At 47.0% G+C, this 12,174-nt stretch overlaps 1 long non-coding RNA gene across 1 annotated transcript in view; it reads right to left on the reverse strand.

The window, feature by feature from the left end:
• Positions 1 to 2,208: 2,208 nt before the first annotated feature.
• Positions 2,209 to 12,174, reverse strand: part of LOC139278257 (uncharacterized) — a 67,364-nt gene continuing 57,398 nt past the window's right edge. The window contains exons 5-6 of the long non-coding RNA XR_011596225.1: positions 3,387 to 3,543; positions 2,209 to 3,105 (exon numbers count right to left, since the gene is read on the reverse strand). This is a non-coding gene — a long non-coding RNA (uncharacterized lncRNA). The remainder of the gene's footprint in view (positions 3,106 to 3,386; positions 3,544 to 12,174) is intronic.

Raw genomic sequence — 12,174 nt, forward strand, 5'->3', positions numbered from 1 at the left:
GACACTAACAATATCCCAACAGTCAAGGGGCTATAGGGAGGAAGAAACTTAACACAATCACAATCACTAAGGAGGTGGTACTCAAGGCAGATAAATCCCCTGGACCTGATGGCTTGCATCCTAGGGTCTTAAGAGAAGTAGCAGCAGGAATTGTGGATGCATTCGTTGTAATTTACCAAAATTTCCTGGATTCTGGGGAGGTTCCAGCAGATTGGAAAACTGCAAATGTGACACCCCTATTTAAAAAAGGAGGCAGACAAAAAGCAGGAAACTATAGACCAGTTAGCCTAACATCTGTGGATGGGAAAATGTTGGAATCCATTATTAAAGAAGCAGTAGCAGGACATTTGGAAAAGCAAAATTCGGTCAGGCAGAGTCAGCATGGATTAATGAAGGGGAAATCATGTTTGACAAACTTGCTGGAATTCTTTGAGGATGTAACGAAGCGGGGGCATAAGGGGAACCAGTGGATGTGGTGTATTTGGACTTCCAGAAGGCATTTGACAAGGTACCATATAAAAGGTTACTGCACAAGATAAAAGTTCACAGGGTTGGGGGTGGATAGAGGATTGGCTAATTAACAGAAGAGAGTCGGGATAAATGGTTCATTCTTTGGTTGGCAACCAGTAACTAGTGGAGTGCCGCAGGGATCAGTGCTGGGACCCCAACTATTTACAATCTATATTAACGACTTGGAAGAAGGGACCGAGTGTAACGTAGCCAAATTTGCTGATGATACAAAGATGGGAGGAAAAGCAATGTATGAGGAGGACACAAAAAATCTGCAAAAGGACATAGACAGACTAAGTGAGTGGGCAAAAATTTGGCAGATGGAGTATAATGTTGGAAAGTGTGAGGTCATGCACTTTGGCAGAAAGAATCAAATAGCAAGTTATTATTTAAATGGAGAAAGATTGCAAAGTGCTGCAGTACAGCAGGACCTGGGGGTACTTGTGCATGAAACACAAAAGGTTAGTATGCAGGTACAGCAAGTGATCAGGAAGGCCAATGGAATCTTGGCCTTTATTACAAAGGGGATGAAGTATAAAAGCAGGGAAGTCTTGCTACAGCTATACAGGGTATTGGTGAGGCCACACCTGGAATACTGCGTGCAGTTTTGGTTTCCATATTTACGAAAAGATATATTTGCTTTGGAGGCAGTTCAGAGAAGGTTCACTAGGTTAATTCCGGAGATGAGGGGGTTGACTTATGAGGAAAGATTGAGTAGGTTGGGCCTCTACTCATTGGAATTCAGAAGAAGAGAGGTGATCTTATCGAAATGTATAAGATTATGAGGGGGCTTGAGAAGGTGAATGCAGAGAGGATGTTTCCACTGATAGGGGAGACTAGAACTAGAGGGCATGATCTTAGAATAAGGGGACCGCCCATTTAAAACTGAGATGAGGAGAAATTTCTTCTCTCTGAGGGTTGTAAATCTGTGGAATTTGCTGCCTCAGAGAGCTGTGGAAGCTGGGACATTGAATAAATTTAAGACAAAAATAGACAGTTTCTTAAACAATAAGGAGATAAGGGATTATGGGGAGCGGGCAGGGAAGTGGAGCAGAGTCCATGATCAGATCAGCCATTATTGAATAGTGGAGCAGGCACGAGGGGCCATATGGCTTTCTCCTGTTCCTATTTTTTATTTTCTTATGTAAGTAGGTAAATTCGTGGTCGTGTGCTCCATGCTGTACAATCTGGCTATCACGAGGGGCCAAGAATTGCCAGAAGGGACTGATGCTCCACCTCAGGAGAGAGAGGAGGAGGACGACGAGGGGCTGTACGCTGACCTAGGGCCAGACAATCAGGCTGGCTATGCAACCATGCCCACGGCCCCCTCTAAACCGCAGGAAAAGCTCGTGGTGGCTACATAGCTACAAAACTCTTCCATGAGGAGCTGATATCTGAACGATTTGCCTGAAAGAACGTTGCTGTGAGTGACAACGCTGACACACTGCTGTGTGTGTGCAGCTCAGACATCAATGGTGCCCATCACCTTGGTGCCAATTAAAGTTTACGTTGATTGAAGTAAGTTTTATTTAACCCTTTCATGTTAAGGAATCACCAGTGTGTAACGGTCCAGCTATCTGAGACAATGCGCAACAAGGTTATGTTCAATAAAAAACATTTTATACCAACATTGGTCTGAAATCATAAGTATCACAGGCAAAAACACCCAACCCCCGCCCACACACCACTTTTTCCACCATTGACATCAATCAAATGTTCAACATGTCCAGCAACACAGAATACAAAGACAAAGCAGGAGAGTGGTCCCCTCCCCTCCATACATTACAACACAGTCATCACCTGCGGACATATACCTCACTTTCCTTCCCCCCTCCTTCTTCTCCCCATCTCTATCCCTTCCGCTCCTCGCTCCACGGCGCCTGACCGAGGAGCTCCTCAGGTGGTGCCTCATTGGGGAGCGGGGATGAAGGCAGATGCGGTGGTTGCACGAGTATGAGAGCGGGGGGTGCCGAGGGGGCAACATTCTCTGATGCAGAAGCAGGATCTTGGTCCTTGCTCTCATCTGTCGTTCGCAGAGGTGGTGCAGAACCTAGGAGTGGAGTGCCGCGCTCGGGGACCACTGGGAGGCCTGTTCCAGCAGTGTTCCTGGCTATCGCATCCAGGGCCTCCGCCATCTGCGGAATGTACTCATCATGGTGGCAAGCTGTCAGGATATGCCCCCCAATGCTTCGATGAGCTGGTCACCAATGTCTACAGTCCTCCTGGACAACTGTACCATCTCTCCACTCTCATGTGGCGCTCGTGGACCAGACCTTCCGCGTCCACAAGGTCTCCGCGGGTTGGGCGCCGTCCTGGGGACAAATGGGGTGCCCTGTGGTGAGGTGCTTGGAGCCGCTACCTCCAGAGTGGAGGCGGGAATGTCCGGAGGACCACTAAATGCCTTGGATGGGAATGGCTTCTGGAGAGTGGCGATGCAGGTTCCTAGAAGTCGTCTCTCTCATCCGTGGAGAACAGAGCCAGCGGATTGACGGGCAAGAATCGGAGCTCCTCAGCAGATGTAGGATCGTTCGGAGAGTCCGGCCCCGCGCCCCCCACCTTCTGGCCTCTGTGGTCTTGCCTGTGCTGCTGGCTGAGCTGCAAAACACAAATTAAGTTATTAGAAGAGAAGAGGGTGCTAGGGTCACAAGGTGAGTGCAGCACTACACAAAGCATATGCACGACAAAAGCACCACCGCTATCAAAATCATCACAGACATCACATTTCATGACCATCAACACATTTGCATTACAATGATTTTCATTAGGCCAGCATTATTTCTAGGACAATTTTAGAAATCATCTATCATATTGTGCGGATATGAGTGGGTGTGGCATCTATTGACTTTACATCACGCAATGGTGTCAGCTTTACTCACGTGGAATCACTTCAGGGTCTGCAGATGCGTCCGTGGCTGTCCGGGAGTGCTTTCCCACGAGTGCGAGCACCTGCTCCTCCATGTCAGTGATGTCGCTGGGGACTGGTGGCACCCCACCCGTTCGCCTCTGCACGGACCTCATCGTCGTTAGCTTCTTCTGTAAAAGGTGACAAGACTACATAGCATGAGATAATTGCGTGATATCATTGCTAGGTACTGTCACAGAGACTGACACCATCATCATCATAGGCAGTCCCTCGGAATCGAGGAAGACTCGCTTCCACTCCTGAAGTGAGTTCTTTGGTGGCTGAACAGTCCAATATGAGAGCCACAGACTCTGTCACAGGTGGGACAAATAGTCGTTGAGGGAAGGGGTGGGTGGGAAGGTTTGCCGCATGCTCTTTCCGCTGCCTGCGTTTGATTTCATGCTCTCGGCGATGAGACTCAAGGTGCTCAGCACCCTCTCAGATGCACTTCTTCCACTTAGGGCAGTCTTTGGCCAGGGACTCTCAGGTGTCAGTGAGGATATCGCACATTATCAGGGCAGCTTTGAGGGTGTCCTTGTAGCGTTTCCACTGCCCACCTTTGGCTTGTTTGCCGTGAAGGAGCTCTGAGTAGAGCACTTGCTTTGGGAGTCTCATGTCTGGCATGCGAACTATGTGGCTTGCCCAGCGGAGCGGATCGAGTGTGGTCAGTGCTTCAATGCTGGGGATGTTAGCCTCGACGAGGATGCTGATGTTGGTGCGCCTGTCCTCCCAGGGGATTTGTAGGATCTTGCAGAGACATCGTTGGTGATATTTCTCCAGTAACTGGAGGTGTCTGCTGTACATGGTCCATGTCTCTGAGCCATACAGGAGGGCAGGTATTACTACAGCCCTGTACTCCATGAGTTTGGTGGCAGTTTTGAGGGCCTGGCCTTCAAAAACTCTTTTTCTCAGGTGGCCGAAGGCTGCACTGGCGCACTGGAGGCGGTGTTGGCTCTCGTCGGCAATGCCTGCTCTTAGGAGGCTCCCGAGATATGGGAAGTGGTCCATGATGTCCAGGGTCGCGCCATGGATCTTGATGACTGGGGGGCGGGGGGGGGGGGGGGTGTGAGTGCTGTATGGTGAGGACAGGCTGGTGAAGGCCTTTGTCTTACAGATGTTTAGCATAAGGCCCATGCTTTCGTATGCCTAACCATAAGCCAGCTTAAAAACAACAAGGCTCAGACGGAATCCCTGCTGAGGCATTGAAGTATGGCGGAGAGGCACTGCTGGCACGAATACACAACCTCATCTCTTCATCTGGAGGGAGGAGAGCATGACGGGAGATCTCAGAGATGCAGTGATCGTGACCATCTTTAAAAAAGGGGACAAGTCCGACTGCGGCAACTACAGAGGAATCTCCCTATCAGCCACTGGGAAAGTCGTCGCTAGAGTCCTCCTCAACCGTCTTCTTCTCATAGCTAAGGAGCTCCTCCCGGAGTCACAGTGTGGATTTCGTCCCCTACGGGGCACAACGGACATGACTTTTGCAGTGCGACAGCTACAGGAAAAATGCAGGGAGCAGCGCCAGCCCTTATACATGGTCTTCTTCGACCTTACAAAGGCCTTTGACACTGTCAATCACGGGGGTCTATGGAGCGTCCTCCTCCATTCTGGATGCCCAAAAGTTCGTCACCATCCTCCGCCTGCTTCACAACGACATGCAGGCTATGATCCTTGTCGTGTATGCAACCTTCATACAACTGTAACCTTCATGTAACTGTAACCACACTGTACACTGTATATATGTCCTGGAAATGCACACCTTGACCACAGGGGGTGAACTTGGGGGAGACACTTCTCACCTGGGCACTCAGGTATTTAAAGGGAGGTCCCACGCAGGGTCATCACTTCTTGGTCCTGGGAATAAAGGAAGGTCACGCAGTACATGCCTCGTGTGATTCAGTAGCAAGGTGTAGGGACACCACAATCCTTACCAACAGATCCATCACAGACCCAATCCACGTCCGGACCGGGGTCAAAAAGGGCTGCGTCATCGCCCCAACCCACTTCTCAATCTTTCTCACCGCTATGCTCCACCTCACAGTCAACAAGCTCCCCGCTGGAATGGAACTAAACTACAGAACCAGTGGGAACCTGTTCAACTTGCGCCGTCTCTAGGCCAGGTCCAAGACCACCCCAACCTCTGTCGTCGAGCTACAGTACACGGACAACGCCTGCGTCTGCACATATAGAGGCTGAACTCCAGGACATAGTCGACATATTTACAGACTGATACAACACATAACCGACAGATTATCATTCTTTACCTAAAGACGTGCAGCGTGACCGCAGGCTTTGAGTAAAACATTCCCGGTAAAAGTGGAAGATCTCACATCTGCTGATATTCACTCATGACTGTTACAAATCAAATTATATAAATACATAAGTACATGTAAATAAATGTAATACTTACTCTTGCGTATCCCACAAGGTCGTTCCATCGCCGACAAGACTACCTCTACTATCTCGGTCCATATCTTCTAGTAGGCCTTTGGGGGTGGACTTCCCATGCCCTCCCTGTGTCAAATCACCCCAGCGTAACTCGACCTCCTGCAATAGGGAGGCATTTGCCTCATCTGAGAACCTCCTGGCTCTTTTGCGCCCTCCAATGTGCTCCTCTCCCACCTCACTGCTCTCTCCAGCATCAGTCTCCACAGCGTGCTGTGATGCCTCCTCCTCTCCCTCCATTATAGGCCAAATTTGAGCAAATATATGGCTGGTAACAGCTAATTTTTGTTTCCCTATTTGCTGTAAAGCTCCAAAGTCTCCCTCCTTCCTCCCAAAGGAGCCACACCCCACCACACATGCCTGCAGTCCCTCTCTCTCTCTGTCTCCTCTTCTGCGCATGTCATGATGACCCTCATGATCACAAGAGATTGGTGTGCAAAATTAAAGCACATGGTATTGGGGGTAATGTACTGATGTGGATAGAGAACCGGTTGGCGGACAGGAAGCAGAGAGTCGGGATAAACGGTTCCATTTCAGAAAGGCAGGCAGTGACTAGTGGGATGCCGCAGGGCTCAGTGCTGGGACCCCCAGCTATTTACAATATACATAAACGATTTGGATGAAGGAATTGAGTGCAATATCTCCAAGTTTGCAGATGACACTAAACTGGGTGGCGGTGTGAGCTGTGAGGAGGACGCTAAGAGGTTGCAGGGTGACTTGGATAGGTTAGGTGAGTGGGCAAATACATGGCAGATGCAGTATAATGTGGATAAATGTAAGGTTTGGGGGCAAAAACACTAAGGCAGAATATTATCTGAATGGCGGCAGATTAGGAAAAGGGGAGGTGCAACGAGACCTGGGTGTCATGATACATCAGTCATTGAAAGTTGGCATGCAGGTACAGCAGGCGGTGAAGAAGGCAAATGGTATGTTGGCCTTGATAGCTAGGGGATTTGAGTATAGGAGCAGGGAGGTCTTACTGCAGTTGTACAGGGCCTTAGTGAGGCCTCACCTGGAATATTGTGTTCCGTTATGGTCTCCTAATCTGAGGAAGGACGTTCTTGCTATTGAGGGAGTGCAGCGAAGGTTCACCAGACTGATTTCCGGGCTGGACTGACATATGAGGAGAGACTGGATCGACTGGGCCTTTATTAATTGGAATTTAGAAGGATGAGAGGGGATCTCATAGAAACATATAAAATTCTGATGGGACTGGACAGGTTAGATGCAGGAAGAATGTTCCCGATGTTAGGGAAGTCCAGAACCAGGGGACATATTCTAAGGATAAGGGGTAAGCCATTTAGGACTGAGATGAGGAGAAACTTCTTCACTCAGAGAGTTGTTAACCTGTGGAATTCCCTTCCGCAGAGAGTTGTTGATGTCAGTTCATTGGATATATTCAAGAGGGAGTTAGATATGGCCCTTACGGCTAAGGGGATCAAGGGATATGGAGAGAAAGCAGGAAAGGGGTACTGAGGTGAATGATCAGCCAGGATCTTCTTTAATGGTGGTGCAGGCTCGAAGGGCCGAATGGCCTACTCCTGCACCTATTTTCTATGTTGACCTCCTGAATTGCAGGAATCGAGCGTTGCCATGCCGCTGCTAAGGACGGCGACACTTTACGGCAGGTCAGTGAGATTTAACGCTACTGCCCATTTCATATCGCTCGCGGTAACGCCCGATTTCAAAAATGGAGACTCGGTGCTTTGAGAATGAGCAAGAAGCCGGTGATCTGAAAATCCATTTTTACCGCCCATGCCAGAAATAATGCCCATTTTTGGGTGATAAGCACAAAAGTGTAAAATCTAGCCACTGGGGAGGTTGTAAGAAAGATTTACAAGAATGATACCAGAAATGCGAGGGTATACATATCAGGAAAGGATGAACAGGCTGGATCTCTTTTCTCTTGAAGAGACCTAATGGAGGTCTTTAAAATTATGAAAGGCTTTAATAGAGTAGATACAGGAGAGTGTTTCCACTTGTGGGGAAGAGCAAAACTAGAGGCTATCAATAAGAACATAAGAAATAGGAGCAGGAGTAGGCCATTCGGCCCCTTGAGCCTGCTCCACCATTCAATAAGATCATGGCTGATCTGATCATGGACTCAGCTCCACTTTCCTGCCCGCTCCCCATAACCCTTTACTCCCTTATCGCCCAAAATCTCCACCTTAAATATATTCAATGAGCCAGCCTCCACAGCTCCCTGGGGCAGAGAATTCCATAGATTTACAACCCTCTGAGAGAAGAAGTTTCTCCGCATCTCAGTTTTAAATGGGCGGCCCCTTATTCTAAGACTATGTTCCCTAGTTTTAGCTTCCCCTTGGAGTGAAAATATCCTCTCTGCATCCACCTTGTTGAGCCCCTTCATTATCTTATGTTTCAGTAAGATCACCTCTCATTCTTCTGAACTCTAATATGTATAGGCCCAACCTACTCAACTTATCCTCATAAGTCAACCCCCTCATCTCCAGAATCAACCGAGTGAACCTTCTCTGAACAGCCTCCATTGCAAGTATATCCTTCCTTAAATACGGAAACCAAAACTGTACGCAGTACTCCAGATGGGGCCTCATCAATACCCTGTACAGTTGTAGCAGGACTTCTCTGCTTTTATACTCCATCCCCTTTGCAATAAAGGCCACCATTCCATTTTCCTTCCTGATTACCTGCTGTACCTCTATACTAACTTTTTGTGTTTCATGCACAAGGACCCCCCGGTCTCTCTGTACTGCAGCACTTTGCAATTTTTCTCCATTTAAATTATAATGTGCTTTCTATTATTTCTGCCCAAGTGGATAAGCTCACATTTTCCCACATTATACTCCATCTGCCAAATTTTGCCCACTCACTTAGCCTGCCTATATCCCTTTGCAGATTTTTTATGTCCTCCTCACAAATTGCTTTCCCAGCTATCTTTGTATCATCAGCAAATTTGGCTACATAACACTCAGTCCCTTCATCCAAGTCATTAATATAGATTGTAAATAGTTGAGGCCCCAGCACCGATCCCTGCGGCACCCCACTAGTCATTGTTTGCCAACCGGAAGATGACCCATTTATCCCGACTCTCTGTTTTCTGTTAGATATGAGATAGTCACCAAGAAATCAGCTAGGAAATTCAGAACAAACTATTTTACCTAGAGTGTGGTGAGAATATGGAACTTGCTACCACAGTAAGTGGTTGAAGCAAATAGTATAAGTGCATTTAAGGGGATGCTGGATAAGCATATGAGCGGAAAGGGAATAGAGGGTTATGCTGATAGAGTTCAATGGGGAAAGATGGAAGGAGGCTCGAGGGGAGCATAAATGCAGCATGGATTGGTTGGGACGAATGGCCTGTTTCTGTGCTGTATATCCTGTGTAAAATGGGCAGTTGAGTAAATACTAAGCATAAAAGTTTGGTGTATGAGTCACTGGTATTGATGTGGAACATAATTTGCATGTTTCAGTGCAAGATATGACTCACAGATTGGATGGTGAAAGGTGTGATGTGGTATGCCTGCATGCATTTCTGTGTAAATGGGACTTACACTTGCTATGTTCAGATCTCAGCAGACTTTCTTGTCAACATTTATTTGTAATTATGCAATGTTAGCTTTCATTGAATCTGCAGTGTCACATATTTTTTGATTTGTGAGTACGAGTAAAGTTTTAAAAGTTATCTTTCCGCACTTCAAACATTTAGATTTGTAAAAAAACTAACTTTCCCAAATAGAATAATGATCAGTAACACACTAAGTGTGTTAATTTGTTCTGTGTTTCGAAATTGTTAATTTAAAATCTGCGATTGATAGCTTTTTGTTAACCAAAGGTATTAAGGTATATGGACCAAAGGCGGGTATATGGAGTTAGATCGCAGATCAGCTGTGATCTCATTAAATGGCAGAACAGGCTCGAGGGGCTGAATGGTCTACTCCTGTTCCTATGTTCTTTGGTCACATGTTCTAATATCTCCTTATGTGGCTGTGTCAAATTTTGTTTGCTAACGCTCCTGTGAAGCGCCGAGGGACTTTTCGCTACATTAAAGGCGCATTATAAATGCAAGTTGTTGTTATAAAATATTAAAATAAAGTCTGCCTCAATAAGGGTCTTTTATTACATTCAGAGTTCCTTAAAGAGGTGTTATTTACTTATGTTTGTTCTTGCATTCAATGCACCTCAATGAGGTACAAGCCAATGTTCTCTGCAAGTTTTTTGGTACACGTTCCCTTTCACAGGTTCCACGCTCCTTTCATGCACGGTTTCTTGCATTGAAAAGCCGTTGAGCGGCCTGCGCGGGACGTCCAGACCACTGCACGGCCACGCAGCTTAGCGGGAACATTGGTGCAAACTAGTAAGTAAGTAAAGCTGTTTCTGCCCAAAATAAAGAGCACTAAAGAGGCTATAACTGTCAACTTTGAAATTGACGTCAATGCAAATGGTTCACGGTTAGCAATTTTTTGGCCAATATAAACAACCGCTTGTTTAAACATGGATGTTTTAAGTAGTGGGGACTGTATTAAAAGTCTGGTCTGACAAGATCACTACCTCCCCTGACTTATATTTTACTGTTTTGGCTTTATTGTTCAGCATTCTATTGTCATTGACAATTGCTGCTTTGCATTGGCTGGATTTGTTTAGTGTTGAGTATACTAAAATTCCGAGATCTCTTTCAGCTTCATCAGCTATTTCAACATTGTTCAAAATGTGTCATCTATCTTTCCTTCCTGTGAGTTGCACTTTACACTTTGCCTGCACTAAATTTCAACTGCCATTGTTCTACCCACTGACATATCTTGTCCAAATCCTTGTGAAATTTCTGAGCAGCCTCTTGCAATTCCACTGGCCCTCCTAGATTGGTATCAAATCTCAAACTTGACCACTTTAAATTGAGTTTCTGAATCCAGCGGGCTAATTATTACTACGGGCAGGCAATGGGCAAGATGATTGGGCTGCCCTCCCGATGTTGTCGGTTTGCGGCAGGCTTCATTTACATTTCATTAGTTGGGCAGCTCATCCATTTCCAGAGGTGATGGGCAGTCGAGGTTGATTTTTGGCAGGCCCAGCTCCCATTTAAAGAGTGAATACACCTCTTAAAGTGAGGTTCCATTCAACTCTGTGCTGCTAAAGGGAAGTTTCTGGACAACAACATGTTGTAGGTGTTAAGCTCATAATAAAGTAATGCACCTGAGTACTGTAGACAATGAGTAAGTGTGACCGTAGACCCTTTAATTAAACTTCAGAGTGTTGGTACAGCATGGTAGGCCTGCTTATATACAGTGCTCCCAAGGGATGCTGGGATCCCTTGGGACTCCAACAGGTATGCCCTCTGGTGGCGGTATGATACATGTTGCCTAGGATTGCGTACATAACAGTAGGCAAGAGCATCTCGATTCTCGACACGGTGGTGGAGGTGCTTCCGGAGCAGGTGAGGGCACTCAGGGCAGGTCCTCTTACCCTCAATGGGCAGGAAGGCCAAAGAGATGATACTGCAGGTCTGAAGGAAAGTGACAGACAATGGCAATGCCTGAAACTTCATCCCCAGGAATCATTGCCACGTACACATCAACGAACTGACCTGGGCAGCAAGGATGTCTTCCTATCTCTATTTCCCTGCATTATACCTGGCCACAGCACTGCTCTCCCCCTGCCCCGCAGCACTCCAAACACCTCCCCCCCCCCCACGCCACATGCCTCTCCACCAAACACTGAGCCTCTCACGGACCCTCATCTGACTACGCACCACCACCCATGCGGACGCCACTGGGGCAACACCTCATGGAAGTGGTGGAATAGGCAAGTAGTCACTTCAGAAAAGCACTATATGGTAACACATGGGGGAAATAATGATGTTGTAGCACTTGTGTGAGCCATTTAAAACATCTTGAGTTGATTGTGTAACTTTGTTTGGAGTGTGGTTCCATATTAGTTACAGAAATTTCAATGTCAGGTGCCACGTACTTGAACGTTGGTCAGAGGATGGAATTTCTTTAATGCAGGGTAGGAGGACTGGTAAAGGTGGTATTGAGGACTGGTAAAGTGGTGGTGAGAGGTGGGCTGAACTGCTAGCGAGGAGCTCTGGCTGCAGGCTTTTGCCCTCCTTTCGCTGGGGTCTTCCTCATCAAATTGTAGAAAGTCTTCTTGCTGAGCAAGATCCATGCACTGGACCCTGTTGTACATCAAACTTGTGCATAATGCAACAGACAACAACAACCCGGGAGACTCTCTGTGGACATTACTCCAGAATATCCCCTATCTAACCTATCCGGGCAGAGAAAGCATTTGGCAAATCCAATGGTGTACTCTATGATGGCTGTAGTTGTACCATGATTCTG

This window comes from Pristiophorus japonicus, chromosome 1, assembly GCF_044704955.1.
Source record: "Pristiophorus japonicus isolate sPriJap1 chromosome 1, sPriJap1.hap1, whole genome shotgun sequence".
Taxonomy (NCBI): Eukaryota; Metazoa; Chordata; class Chondrichthyes; family Pristiophoridae; genus Pristiophorus; species Pristiophorus japonicus.